The sequence below is a fragment of the Benincasa hispida genome, chromosome 12, assembly GCF_027475165.1.
Source record: "Benincasa hispida cultivar pf3 chromosome 12, pf3_genome.v1.1, whole genome shotgun sequence".
NCBI classification, from domain to species: domain Eukaryota; kingdom Viridiplantae; phylum Streptophyta; class Magnoliopsida; order Cucurbitales; family Cucurbitaceae; genus Benincasa; species Benincasa hispida.
The window spans coordinates 9039527-9053860 of NC_143489.1; positions in this window are offsets into that span (position 1 = coordinate 9039527).

A 14334-nucleotide genomic window follows, 5' to 3' on the forward strand; every position below is an offset into this window, starting at 1 on the left:
AGAAGGGAGACGGGGCTTTTATCCCAAACATCTCCTTACTGCACACACAAACAAAAAACAGAAAGCACCGCACCCTATTAGGTTGATAGGGAAAACTAAGGCCTTACCTTTATATACAAAGGGCGCTCCAGGGCTTTACTAATAGTTTCGAAAGTCAAGGGGCTTGAAAGCTTACCTTATTATTATGAGAATTTTGAAAAGGGGAAAGGTGCTGCTTTGGAATGTGGTCTGGGTCTGTGACATCAGATAGCCAGCAATCGAAGAATGAGCCAAAGAGCCTTCTTCTAACTAGTTGATGGAGTCTTCTTCAAAGAGTTTTTTTCGCATTTGGGCAGCGACAGCCCTCCACCTGCCTACGTAGGCACTGAAACTTTCATCACCTTTCTGACTTAGAGCCTCGAGATCAGATCTTTTTGGTTTGACATCTAAGTTGTAGGAGTACTGATCGATGAACATTTGAGATAATTGCTCAAACGAGGCTAACTTAGAATGATCTAGTGACGTAAACCATTTCAGTGCAGGGCCCGTAAGACTCTTCTGGAACAATCGGATGACAGCCCCTTCGTCTTTCTCTAAAGGGCAGACATCGGCACAATAGGCTTGTTGATGAGAGATGGGACAACCTTTTCCGTTGTCTTTTTCGAATTCCTTTTCACCGGGTGTGAATCAGGATAAAGGGAAACCAGAATTTGGTGGCTCCTAAAATCCTCAACTTTCATTTATCCGCATACTCGTTCATCCCCGCTGGGGGAATGGGATTTGCCCATAAGCTATAGGGGCGAGGTGGTTGGAGGTGAGCTAAAGTGGAATGACGGAGATTGGATGGCCTGGAAAGCTGGGTAGGGTTTGGGGCGAGCTGTGGGCTACATTAGATATGGGTTGAAATGGCGAGAGCTGAGATAACGATGATGTTTGGGAAGAAGCAGACCCGATGGTGCCGAGAATCGAGGAATGACAAAGTACTCCTTTCCTTACGGGGCTCATGGAGTAGCGTATTTCGAAAGAGGGGCCAAAGAAATATGAACATTTCGGGCCTCAGTTTCTGCATCATGATCCACCCTAAAGAAAATGACAGATAACTCAAAGAAGAAAAGCTTAACTCAATGCCTATCAACATCAGATAGGTGTTCTACCCTAGAGAAAGGATTTCTAGGTTTTCAGTATAATGCTCGAAGAGAGAGTCACGAGCTGGAATCGAACCAGGCCCAGCAAACAACCGATATTGTTATCGCGACTTTACTTCACATAGTCCTTGTTTCACTCGTTTGAGAAGTCTTTTATAGAGAAGAACCAGCCTTCGCAGTAGCCTTCTTTTACTTTACTCTCGAGCTAGATTTTCCTTTTGGAGATGAAAAAGGGCAATGGGAAATTCAATCCATTCAGTGGTAGTTTCCATTCGAAAAATGAATTATCGCTTTCATGCCTAAGGGTTTTAGTGCTACTTAGATCCAGTTCTATTACATTGGTAAGCTAAATTCCTCTTCCTTACGATTCAGTTCTTGGAGTGATAAGGACATCTAGGGTCCATTTATTCACCTAGTCATTGATCCAGTTTGATAACTCCTTTGAGTGCTAGTTCCGAGCCATCTAAAGTGGGAGTTTCCCTTGTATTTTGATCTGTTGAAAAGTAAAGCAGTCATCAAGCCAGAGCTAGTTTAACAGCTACCGATTCGCACCCGCCGGTCAAAGAATTCCCTTTCGAGAACACCGAGACGGAGGTAGACGTCCCTCATTGAAGGAAAATCTTTCCATTTTTCGGTACTCGGACAAAGCCTAATACGATTATGAGAGGGGCCCGCCTCACCACTCCCCCCTCCCTTTCTCACGGAAGCAACCCAACCAAGGAGAATTCCCCATGAGAAAGGCCTGCCTTTCAGTACGTGAAAGATGTCCTGCTCTTTTCACTGTCTTACTTTGGCCCCTCTCTCGATAAATCCAAACCGGCATTCAAGCCAAGCCCAGCCCACGGGGAAGCCCGTCATAGAGCAGTCGACTACTTCTAGTCGATATAATGGAGGGGGGTTACCTGCAGGTTTCCCAAGCCCCTGAGCTCATCAATGAAAGGCGCTTGGTTGATCTCTCTGGTTGAGGCAGCATTCATTTAAAAAACTTTACACGTGGGAAGGGCTTACTCTCCTCGGCTTGGTCTCGCTCCCTTCCCGCACTATTCCTCCCCACTAAAAAGAGCGATTGACTTTCTCGATAACCTTTCTGAACGTCCGTCTTCGCGTGGCGATTTGAAAAGGGGTATATATCTCTTGTAATGCTTTCTACTATTCTGATCGAGAAAGAATCTCTTCCGAACGACCAAGTCATAATGAGATTAAAAAACGATGCTTCCTTGGCCGTGTAGAACATGGATTAGCATTATGTCATTCCTACAAGCGATCCCCCATCCAGGATTGGAAGAAGTGCTATATGAAGACTTCGAGATCAAATAGAATATATTTCTTTCGAGACCTCGTGAGCCACTTATTTCTCCGAAACAAGAGATCAAAGTGATTTTCCTCCTTTTTCCCAATAAGTCGACGGCGTTACACCATTGGGATACTTCGAATAAACTAGAGTACATATAGGATACACCGGTGCTAAAACCTTTTCTCAAGATATCTTCCAAACTGTTGGGGTCGTTGCTCCGTATGTTGTTCCCCCGGTGTGAAACCAGTTGGTTCCGTAGTTTTAGAATTCTACTGATCCCAAGTACTCCATCTCCATCATTGCATATGGGAATATAGAAAGTAAAGAAGAAAAGGCATGACCAGAAGAATTGTGTGAAATAAGTCAATTTATCCAGTTGAGGCATTCTTGATTGAGAAAAAATGATTCCCTCCAGACAGAAAGAGACTCCTTCCTGTACGAGTAGTGAAGAACTATAGAGAGCAGTGGTTGGTTGTTGACCAACGGAAAGCATGGGAGAAATAAAGATGCATGATTGGACTTAGGAAACAGAGGTAAATTGAACAAGGAAAGAAATGAGCTTTACTGGAGAGGAGCAACGAGACCGATCTCATTCGATCCGGAACTCAGACTCTTCCTCTTCTCCTGAACCCTTGAATTTGACAGATAGGTTGTTCAATCAGTCATTCCCTGCAACTTATCGTACTGATTCTCATTTCTTCTTTCACAAGGAATTCCCTGCCAAAACGGAAAGGAAAAAGGATGAATGAAACTCGGCCGGCTCCTCAACTGATCATTCGATCCGGAACTCAAGTATTACAAGATTAGAGCTAAATTGGACTCGATCCTTCACTAATGAACCCTGAGTTTCCTGTCGTTTTTACGGGGAAAATGAAATGAAACAACTGATCATTCGATCCTTCACTCATAAAACGCAGTTGCAATCAAAAAACCCGGGAAAATGAAATGAAATTAGGTTTCCTTGATCATTCTGCCCTAAAACTAAGTTCCTATCGTTTTTCCCGGTAAAATGCGAGACCCTTTCGATCCTTCACTCTTGCGGCTTGAGAAATTGAAGAAGAAATTCGAAGTAGTGTACTGGCACACATTCGAATGAGATCCTTCCTGAACGAAAGTATTACAATCTCTGAAATGAGGTAAATTGGGTCAATTTGACTCTCTCCAGAACCCTTGAATTGATTCTTATCTTTCACATGTAAAGTAAAACGGATGAATGAAACTGAGAATTGGACCTCTGATGAAACAAGTCATTCAACGGAAGAGCTGATTCGGGCTGTTACAGAGTTTCTTCAGAAATTGAACCCGAAAAAAGAATGGAAGAAGTCATGACTCGGGCTCAGATTCATTCAAGAAGTTATTTTCCCTCCCCGTCAATTCATTCGTTTAGGGCGAGAGCGAAAGCCCATGCAGTCTTTCATCTGTATCCGAAGGGGACAGACTTGCCGGCAACCAACTAAACTCCTTGTCCGGTTCAGATAGGCTGCCTGATGACCTCCATCCGTTTTTGATACGTACATGGATGGGATGGATGCATTTCCTGCCTCTGATTGGTCCTTCTCAAGCACCCAACTCCTAATATCAATATCTCAGGGCTAGGGATGCGATACGGGGAATGGAACCTCTTAGTACCGGGCAAGGGGAATGCATGCTATTTCCATTTCTTCACATCCCACCCAACCCAGCTATGTTGTCTCGTAGATAGCAAGGTCAGTTGATTGTTGCTCATGACAAGGCAAGGAAATTCCTCCTTCGCGGCCGCCAAAAGATCCCGATTCCAGAGAAATTCATGAGGAAGTGGAATCTCTTTAGGATCTACTCCAGCATTTAGAAATTGGTTAATCGGTAAAGATACGTGTACTTGATGTCCTGCCCAAGAAAGAGACCCAAGTCCTAGCAGACCCGCTAAATGGTGATTCAACATGGATTCTACATCTTGGAACCAAGCCAATTTTGGAGCTGCCTTGTGATAATGAAACCAACCGGCAAAAAGCATTAAGGCTGCAAAGACTAATGCACCAATTGCGGTACAATAGAGTTGTAATTCATTAGTTATTCCGGATGCTCGCCACAGCTGAAAAAAACCAGAGGTTATTTGTATTCCTCGAAAACCCCCGCCTACATCACCATTCAATATTTCTTGGCCCACTATTGGCCAAACCACCTGGGCACTAGGGCCAATGTGAGTAGGATCGCCTAGCCATGCTTCATAATTGGAAAAACGAGCACCGTGGAAATACATCCCACTCAGCCAAAGAAAGATGATGGAGAGTTGGCCGAAATGGGCACTAAATACTTTTCGAGAGATCTCCTCCAAATCACTAGTATGGCTATCGAAATCGTGAGCATCAGCATGAAGGTTCCAGATCCAAGTGGTAGTATCAGGACCCTTAGCTATTGTTCTCGAGAAATGACCCGGTCTGGCCCATTCCTCGAAAGAAGTTTTTATGGGATCCCTATCTACCAAAATTTTGACTTCTGGTTCCGGCGAACGAATAATCATTGAGTCCTCCTCTTTCCGGACAACACATACAAAGAGACCCGCCAACAGTTAAGTAATTAGTGAACCTATGAGAGATTTTCCCCATCTATTTATTTTTTTTTATTTAGTTATTCACTAGAGCAATTATGATCTGGAAGTTGATCCGGGGCAAGTGTTCGGATCTATTATGACATAGCCATGAGGCGCTCAACGGACCTTTTGAATCTTATAAAACCTTTTTCCGGGTTTTGAATTGACGCACGATTTTTTTGCCCTAATTGGAGTGGAGCACAGGAGTCTTGCTGTGGAGATGGTTTACTCTGAACTTGAGATTGCTGGTAGGTTTGGGAGTGGAACTTTCTTTGCTGAGAAGCAGGTTGTTGCTGCTGGGTTGTCACAGCTTGGACGTTGTTCCATCTCCCCCTACGTCCCCTTTGGTTGCCTTGAAGTTGCTGGGGAACAGGGAGGGTGAGAACATAGAAGACTGATATCAATTTGAAATCTTTTTCGGTATAGCTCCGCTCCCGGGATGGATGCAAGGAAAATGGATAGCGATCAATAGATACGAAGGGGAGGGCAGGGTATAGAATGGAACTAGATGGATGCTTGCATTAGCGGTTGAGGTGCCAGGGGAGAAAGTCGTAGCCACAATCTGGAACATGCATGAAGCGACCGATTTTTTCGCGTGAGCTAATTCAGTAAAGTAAGAAACCATATGGTTTAGGGATGAACAAAGAACTATATGCTCTCTATCGTTCGACGGTAGGAATAGGTGGGAGTGAGACCCGAAACTGGGAAGGAATTGATGCAAAAGCGGTGTAGCGTTGAACCGCTGCTTGCTTGCATAATGAGTGAGCCGGGAAACGGGAAGAGCTAGCTGACAATTCAGCATTTTTTTGAATAAACAATCAATTCCCTTCGGAATTGTGCGGGACTCTATATCACGGGAAAGGGTGGAAGAGAGATGGGGCAACTACCTTTGGGGCCCTACCCAACCTATCTCGACCAACACCCCAGAACAGTGAATTTTGAATAGTCAAAGCTCTCCCGGGTTCTACTGAAATATGAATTCCGCCTGGGGAAGGCTTGCATCAGGCTCCGCAGCCAACCGCCCCGATTCCATCTTCCACCCCGATATATGGCAAACATACCCGGGGGGGCAAACTCTCTGTGTGGGGACATCCCTGGGCCGGAAGCGCTTTTCTTTCTTTTTCTTCACACTAGCAAACAAAATCGATCATATTTCGTATATCAGAAAAAGGAACGATCCGTCAGGTTCAGGATTGATCTCTAATAATGAGTCAGATCGCACCAATATCAATCCATTTTATTCTATTTATTCCAAGGCAAGGGTTCAACAATCCCTTAGTCAAAATCAAGGAACTATTCGTACGTTGTTGAATAGGAATAAAGAACGCCAATCTTTTCGAATTTTGTCAGCGGATCCCGATGGAAAAGAATCAATTTCAAAAGATCACGAGCTTCTGTAGGCTTAGGAATTCGTTAGGACCTTTAGGGTCTCCTCAAATTGCGAATTTTTGTTCATTTTCTCAGTTAATAACTCATAATCAAATCTCGGTAACGAAATATTCATTCCTATTATGTCAATTTCCAAACAATATTATTGTTTGGATGAAAACGGGGGAATTTCGAATTCCGATCCATGCAGTAACATCGTTTTGAATACATTCAATTTGAATTGGCATTTTCTCCATCATAATTATCATCATAGTTATTGTGATGAAAGACCCACAAGAATTAGCCTTGGACAGTTTCTTTGTGAAAATGTATGTATAGCCAAAGAAAGACCACACCTAAAATCGAGTCAAATTCGAATTGTTCAAGTGGATGTAGTAGTAATAAGATCAGCAAAGCCTTCTTTGGCCACTTCCGGAGCATTTACTAATATTCTAATAGTTGGCCCTCGCCATTATGGAAAAATCCTTTACGAAGGAGAGAACATTGATATATGAAAAATCACGATCTGGTGATATAACGCAGGGTCTTCCAAAAGTGGAACAAGTGTTAGAAGTGCGTTCGATTGATTCAATATCGATGAGCCTAGAAAAGAGAGTTGAGGGTTGGAACGAGCGTATAACAAGAATTCTTGGAATTCCTTGGGGATTTTTGATTGGTGCTGAACTAACTATAGTGCAAAGCCTTATTTCTTTGGTTAATAAGATCCAAAAGGGTTCTCGATCCCAGGGGGTGGAGATCCATAATAGACATATATAAATTCTTGTACGTCAAATAACATCAAAAGTGTTGGTTTCAGAAGATGGAATGTCTAATGTTTTTTCACCTGGAGAACTAATTGGATTGTTGCGAGCGGAACGAACGGGGTGCTTTGGAAGAAGCGATCTGTTACCGAGCGCCATATTATTGGGAATAACGAAAGCATCTCTAAATACTCATTTTTGCATATCCGAAGCAAGTTTTCAAGAAACAGCTCGAGTTTTAGCAAAAGCCGCTCTCCTGGTTGAAAGGTCTGAAAGAGAACGTTGTTCTAGGAGGGATGATACCCGTTGGTACCGGATTCAAAGGATTAGCGCACCGTTCGAGGCAATATAACAACCTCAAATCAATAGCATTTCGTCAGAAAGAATAGGCATATTACAATTACTGGTCAATAATTCCATCAAAAGGGGCACCATAATAATAGTATAACTAGCTTTTTAAAAAAGACTTGCTATCCAAGTCCTCTTTTTCCACGAATTGGATATTCCCTTCCGCGGTGACAAAAATCATACCTCCAAGACAGTCCACAGGTCCTCCACCGGGCACTATGCACATTAGAGTTCCACTGAGCTCGAGCTCGGCCAAAAGTTCTAAAAACCTTCTCGGCGCAAAATCTTTGTCCTGTCCTAAAAAGATGGGCACGAAGACGAAATGAGAATAACGAGCGTGTGTGAATTGGGGAAAACTCACCCGAAATGCTCGATCAGAAAGAAATTATATAAGATGGGTGTGATGATGGGAGCTACGGGTGCAGGTATTCCTGTCAAATTTGTGCCTTTGTTGTCTATGATAGATACCTGAAGAAAGGAAGAAAGAAGTCGCACAATCGAGGAATCGTTAATTTGACTTTCGACGTTTTGATAATAGACGAGATTGAGAAATCCTAATCGTAGACGCAGAAGAAAAAAGTCAAAGGCTGCTCACCTGACCCCATCCAACGACTTTAGCGTCAAAATCTCGTATATTCTTATTCTTTCGGTACGCAAAAGAACAAGGAAGAAAAACAGAATGGAGTTTCTCATTCAAGATCGCTTCGAGAGCCATAAGAACAAGTCTATCTTCGGGTTCTCTCTCGAGCGCGAAAGAGAGATTTGGCAATTCCGGATGTTCCATGAACGGAAAAAAGTCTTCCATAAGGTTGTCATCCTTTCCTTTTTCTATGAGTACGAGTTTCAAAGGAGAAAATTCTTTCCCCTAGCACTTCATTTTCTATTTTTTCCTGCACCCTCTCCTTTCAGTCGAGCTACTCAATGTTCCTCTCCCTCGTAAACTCGGTCGAGCGTCTTCGAACCTCGCTTTTGTTCAATTATAAATAAATAACCATTTTGATGGAGATTTGTAGCATCATTCAAGTAAATACAGATTGAGATCGTAGAAACATGAGCTTGTGATATAGCTACACCTAATTCCAAACCGGTTAATGCAAGAACTATAAATAAAGGACCAGGATCTCCTATGAAATAGAAAATATTATTCATACATAGCATAGTCCAAGCGGACCCACTTAAAATCTTTACTGAACTATGACCGGCCATCATATTAGCAAATAAACGTATTCCTGAGCTTAATGCGCGAAAACAATGAGGGATTAGCTCAAGGAGTACTAAAAAAGGTGCTAATGGCAGTGGGACTCCTGCGGGTAATGAGAAACTTAAAAAATGAAGCCCATTTCTTTGAAATCCCACTATAGTAATACCAATAAAAAGAGAAAATGAGAGACCCAAAGTAATGAGAAAATGACTTGTAACTGTGAAGCTATAAGGTATCATACCCTGGGGATTACGAAATAACGAAAAAGTAAAAGTGACCGAGATGCGAGGGAAAAACTTTTGTTTAACATTTCCGGAAAGACCACCTATTTGTTCGTTTACCAGGTTCGGCACGAAATCATAAATAAGCTCTACCAAGGATTGCCAAGCATTTGGTACTGAGTTTCCTCCTCCGTTTTTAGTAACAAAATGAACCAGAAGTAGGACCAAACTGAGAGTTAGCAGCATAAACAAAGATGGATTTGTGAATGAGAAATAAAAGTTTCCTATATTCATAGGAATCAATGGGAGAATGGCAAATTGCTCAAGTGGGCTGTTGGGCGTAATCGTAAGAAACACTTTTCATTTCATCCCTGTAGTGTAGTTCCGCTTCTTGCTCGAAAAATGAAGAAAGACTTGTCGGAAATTGCGGGTTGGTCCAACCAAGAAAGGCATGGGAGTCTTTGGGCATTGCTTGGGCCGAGTTAAGTAAAGACTGACTACCGAGTGATTTACAACCACCCTCGCGGCACACTTTCTATATATCTTTCTCCTCCCCCCCTCTTTCTTACAACTAGTTGCTGCATGCTACAAGGAACCTCGCCTACACCACCGGCTTGTTGAAGGAGGGGCGGATCGCTCCTAAATGCAGCCGTGATCTTATATACGAGAATCCCATTCGCCATGGATGATACGAGACAAGAATAGGTTCTTGTTCCAATCGTTTGTTTGAGGAAAGGTTCTCAGTTATCTCAGTTAAGAGTAGACAACGAGAATGGATAACTTGTCTGAAGAGTTACTAGAAAAGTCCGAAAAGGCGCCGCACCAGCTTTTCCTTCCCCACCCTCCGAAGTGACCCGTGAATCTCCCCTTCAGATCTTACCACCGAACTGAACTGACCTTCCGCGCTCTTCGAAACTTTTCCGATTCGACGGAATGGTAGTTTTCAATCTCATTTGAGTAGGTGAGAAGTATCAGGCTTTCACCCGATTTGTTATGGATTGGATGATGGATAAACCAGCAAGCAAGTAGGGTCTTGCCTAGGTTGAACATGCAACTAAAGGGCACCGCTATGTAAAGGTAAGGTTTTCCCCAGCCGGAAGGAAACAGATAGTATTCGAAGGATGGCGTTTGCATTTTCTCAGGGCTCTTTCTTAGTCCCTTCTGAATATTATCTGATGGACGACCATCACCATGAATTTTTTGTCTGGATCCACTCGACATCCCCCCCCCATTTATGCTAATACCAGGCTGAGAAATGTGCATAGCCCCAGAGTCGATAAAAACCCATGCTGGTCGAGCCCTTATTAGTCAAGCTTTGGCCTCAAGATCTGCATCGTTTTGGACCCTTGGATTCCACCCACAATATGTACGGACAGGTCGGACTATGATAGGGCTCATCCTCATCAGTAACGTTTTCTGCTACTTTTATTTCTTCATCCTCGAACCCCTTTAGGATGGCTAACTTAGCCTTGCATCGATATTATAGAGTGAATCTTTTCTCACAATTAAAGCAAAGACCCTTTTTCCTTCTCTCCATCATTTCAAATGGTGAACCTCTTCGTTGGCATAACACCCCCTTTAGCCCCGGAACCCATTGACCCTTTTTTGGATTAGTATGACTAGATTCTATCCTTATCAAAGAAAAGTTATCCTCCTTTAATTGCGCGCAAGCTCAAATGCTTGCATGAAGGTGGTGGGCCTAAGCAGCAGTACTCCTCCCCAACTCTCGTCCTTCAGGCCGACAATGAAAAATTCCACCCCGGGTAGACTTGGGATTTGATTAGACAACGTTCAAAGTTTGGAAGTAAGAAAAGAAAGAAATGGTTTACGTTTGTCGTAGCCAATCCTGTTGGCGCTTTTGAACTGAAGGATGAACGAATGCCCTCATTTTCGGCTGACTCTCGTTTAGAGGAAATTTGACCCCTACCCACTTCCTTCTTTAGGCTCCGCACCTTTAATGGCTGGGCTCTACTTCGCAAATGAGATTCATGAAAGCCCGTTGAAACCACCTTTCGAGGAAAGGCGGGGCACACATCGCTTTCTTCTTCAATCTCTCATCTGGATAAAGGCCTATTCCTCGCCAGGACTGGACAATTCTCTTCTTTTTAGGGGGGCAGTCAATAGAGAGTCAGCAAAATGCACGGGTAGGCCCTTTTGACCCTTTAGGAGGAAAGGGAGTTAGCTGGTACGGGCGGACCCAGAAAGAAGAGAGGAGGGTTCACCACCAGTCAAGAAAGGATCGGAAAAGAGAAAAAGAGTCTGAATCCGTTGGGTTTGTTTATTTTTCCCGTACCGTAGGCTTCTTCAGGCGATAAGGCAAGATCTAATTGTCCGGCGTCACTCTATAAAATGAGCATCGACAAAGAGTGGAGGCTGGCTGGCAAAAAAAAGAAGGACCAGAGCTGGGTCAATCAAAGCCAAATGCGATATAGCATCCGCCCTTTTTCAATCCGGAGTTCTTTGAACCGGAAGCGAGGAGGTGCACAGCAGGCTCTTATGTCTAGTTTCGAAGCCAATACACATACCATGACAGTCAAGCCTGCCCAATACAATATCAACCCGAAAGCCTTCGAGCGGATACAGCCTTCACTCCGACAACTACGACTGTCAGCCACTGTTTGAACTGCCTGCCTAGTGTAGTACGACTTTCACTTTAAGCTAGACTCATCATCTAAGGCCTACGGTTGCTTGCTTGACTCCTCTTCTCTTAAGTCTCATTCCGTTCCTCCGTCTTGTTTTGTTCTTTGAGCCGTCTCTAGCAGGTAGGAAGGAATAGAGTCAAGGGCAGCTCTTACCCTGCCAAGCCAATCTAGATGTCTTACGCATAACACAAGCTAAGCCGCTTCCAGTGAAAGCAGTAGTGAGGTAGCTCAATAAACCTAGCAAACACCGGCTAGATAAGTGGGGCAGGCAGGCTGCTAACTCAGGGGATTCTTTGTCGATAGAAGGCATTCGCGAAAGTCGCCGATGAAGAGAAGCTTTACTAAAAGAGGGCTTCTCATTATGTGGATACAAAGGCTTCAAGTGGTGCGGTTCCCACAGGAATTGCAAACACCTGAAGAGAGCGGGTCCAACCCGATACGATATCCTTCTTTCTAGGGAAAGAAGTATTCATAGTCCAATCCATTACAGCCCGGCAGTCTAACAGGCGTAGATCACACTGGAACTGGAGTAGTGGAACTAGCACGACGAACAATGCTCGTCTGGTCAAGTGAGCCCCTCTCATTCTCTATAATCCCTATAGTTGCCCTGTATAAGCATTCTTAATATGCCCTGCTAATGAAAGCAAAAAAAAGCATAAGTTACCTCGTTCGTGCTCCCGTCTTTCCCGCTGCCATCTTCGGTGGATGGCCCCCTATCTCTTAAAGCTTCTATGCGACCCATGTAGCTATTTATTGGTGCCTTTGCTTCCCGCGGCTTCTTTTACTATAGCTCTGCCGCCATCCCTGCTATTTTTTATTCAACCGCTACAAGATCAACAATTCCATGAGCTTGGGCTTCTGTTGCTGACATAAAAACATCCCTTTCCATGTCTTCGGATACAACCCATAAGGGTTTGCCTGTTCTTTGTACATAAACCCTTGTGATGGTTTCGCGCAGCTTCAGTAGTTCTTCCGCTTCCAGGATAAATTCTCCCGTTTGTGCCTCATAAAAAGAACTAGCAGGTTGATGGATCATTACCCTGATGATTTCATAAATGGTTTTCTCTATCTCACATCATGATTATGAGGAAGATGCGAATAGAGATGCGGAAGTTCCTGTTGAAGTTAGAGGTGCAGGAGCAGTGAACATGACTCTTGCAGAAGAGGAAGAAATGCGCGGTAAAGAGGAGTTCCAGGCGTAGGAGTTCATTCCACTATAATAGGAGAAGCAGGTGCAAAAGTAGTAGCAGTAGCACGCGCTTCCCTAGTAGCAGGAAAGGAGAATCGAATTAGTGCGCTACCTTCCCCCCAAGGCCTCCTCGGTCTTCTTGGACTTGGTTTATGTCTGATTCCACCCGAACAGCTAATGTAGGGTTTTTTGGGGTAATGGCACCGGCACACTTTTCGTCTAAATAAGTTCTCTTTCGTCTGCCGATAGTTCTTACCTGCAAAGTGGAAAATATAGGAAAGAAAACAGCGGCACACACCTTGCGTCTGGCTCAAAGCTCTCTGCATACGATGGTGCTCCTCTCTCTGATGCAACAGAATCTCGTAGCATTGTTGGCGCCCTTCAGTACCTCACTCTCACCAGACCTGACATCCGCTATGCTTTCAATCAAGTTTGTCAGTTCATGCACGCTTTCACCATCGTACATCTCCAGGCTGTAAAACGCATCTTACGGTATCTGAAGGGTTCTCTTGGCCGTGGCCTAACCATCACTCCGGGTGGGAAGAAAGTCATTGCTAGCTCTTTGACCGGTGCTATTGAATCTCTTTCCAGAAGGGCTAGTCTAAAGCTAAGGCTGCTAAGTCAAATAAATCCTAACTGCTAAAGTAGAACTGATAGTAGTAGCGCATCAACAAGTGCCTTAGAGTTACATTTAACCTGAGCAGGAATTCTATTGCCATTGATTCTTTCAATCTAGTACAGGTTCTACATCTCACTCTGTCTGTAATTCTATACCTCTCATCGATATCAGTGTACTCTGTCTCATCGCGAGAAGAAGCTATCAGTGACTTTCTAGAGCGGACTGTAACTAAAGTTGTTATAGAATAAAATCAATTCAATGTTCCGTTCAATCTGTCTGTACTCCGTAGTTAATTAAATAGTTGCTATTTCTTTTCAATTGTTTGTGACTCATTCCTTCGGTCGAGCGTTCTTCGGACGTCGATCAATCTATCACAGGCCGCTCTGTCATTGTCTGATTTTTTGTTGTCTGATCACACTCGAAATGATGTATCTACTTATCGTATTTTTGCCCCTGCTCGGTAGTTCCGTAGCAGGTTTTTTCGGACGTTTTCTAGGATCAGAAGGAATCGATAGAATAGCGACTGGTCGAAATCTCGTACTTTTTGGAATCCTTTTTTTGAGCCTGATTCTTCTTTTTCGTCAATATTCTTTGAATTGAAATAGAAGATATGGCTCTCGAGTTGTATGTTTGATGTATATCTCCCTTCTTTGTTTCACCTCCCTCTTTTACTACTATCTACGCATCTACTTTGTTTCTTTGTTTGGTCTTTCTTTTTTGCAAATTCTGATTTTTGGTGTATTGGAGGGGGTTCCTTATGAGAGCCCAGCGAACTCCTCATCGGAAGATTCCTTCGGGCTCCAGGTCCTGTTGGAGCCTTGGCCCGTTACTCCAAATCTAGCTTTGGAGTCTTCCATGAGGAATAGAGTCTTAACATTGGAAAATGCTGACTCCATTTTTCTTCTGGGTAAGGAGAAAGGCGCATACTGGAGAGAAGTAAAAAACGACCTCTTATCTTGCTCCTCTCAAAGCGACTATTCTCGAATGAGATCATTCGA